This window comes from Coenobita brevimanus, chromosome 12 (assembly GCF_032717465.1).
Source record: "Coenobita brevimanus isolate Jiangsu-jjx chromosome 12, ASM3271746v2, whole genome shotgun sequence".
In the NCBI taxonomy this organism is placed as follows: Eukaryota; Metazoa; Arthropoda; class Malacostraca; order Decapoda; family Coenobitidae; genus Coenobita; species Coenobita brevimanus.
In genome coordinates this window covers 5,654,929-5,656,064 of record NC_136965.1, presented here as the reverse complement: position 1 = coordinate 5,656,064, position 1,136 = coordinate 5,654,929, and the positions used below count along the sequence as shown (strand labels likewise).

The 1,136-nt window shown below is 41.1% G+C and overlaps 1 pseudogene; it reads left to right on the top strand.

Annotated features, from left to right (window-relative positions):
* Window positions 1-250: 250 nt before the first annotated feature.
* On the top strand, window positions 251-369 carry LOC145414102 (5S ribosomal RNA; annotated as a pseudogene).
* Window positions 370-1,136: the final 767 nt, after the last annotated feature.

The following is a 1,136-nucleotide window of genomic DNA, read 5'->3' as shown; positions in this document are numbered from 1 at the left end:
TCGCTAGGACATGGCAATAACAAAAATGCAAAAATAACACATCATTACAAGAAAATAAGCATAAAAATGTAACACAACCACTATCAGGTACAATAATATATGCAAAACACTTATCTTAACTGTTCGGTAAAAAACATTATGGCTTTTATGAGAGTCCTTTTATCTGCCACATTTATTTTTGATCTTTTGGGCTGATAATACCTGCTGTTGCGGTGGTCCCAGGCTCATTTTAACTACACAGTCAATACTAGCGAAACTAAATACCACGTTGAGTACACCGCTTCCTGTCCGATCAGCGAAGTTAAGCAACGTTGGGTCTGGTTAGTACTTGGATGGGTGACCGCCTGGGAACACCAGATGCTGTTGGCATCCCTACGTGTCAAGTGGGGTTGGTGGAGGATTAGTGCCCCTCCCTGTAAAACAATTAACTCTAAGCCCTTGGCCACCCCGTTTGGGTACATGGCGTCTGGCGATGGATGGATGGAAAAGATGCAATATGAGCTTTAAGACGAGTTAAGCTCCAAAATACCCTTCCAACACAGATTATCCTCTAATGATCTTTTTCAGACGTATGTGCATCTGACTACCAGCAATCTACTTTGGAAAATGACATGCATATATCCGTAGCAAAATTTTTCAGCTCATTTAGCCACATCTTATTCATGAAGCCAGGTGATGGGCATACACAGATAAGCAACACAAACAACAGACACTGTTTTACTTAGTCAGGGAGCAAGTACTGTACTGTATTGCCAAAAAAGCTGAAATTGACGTTATATTGGTTCAGAGAAGTGGTTCAGTTACAGCACTACTACTGGGGAATACAGGATCACGGCAACAGCAGCCCACAATTTACTGAAATGCAATACAGGGCTGCCCATATATCTTGTGTGTTGTTGGCTCAGTCTGCTGATGTGGGGGATGCAGGTATTTTGACGGCTCTCAGAAATAGATGTTCTATGCTCTGTCTAACTGGGGATTAAATTACCATCTTTCCTTTGTAAATGCTAGTTGAAACAACACTTTAATATGGTGCTAGCCATAAAGAAGTGCTATGGAAAAGAGGTAGAGCCACACTGCTATTTTATTCTGCCAGTGAAGTATGGGAAATTAATCTGGATAAGTACAAAAATCTC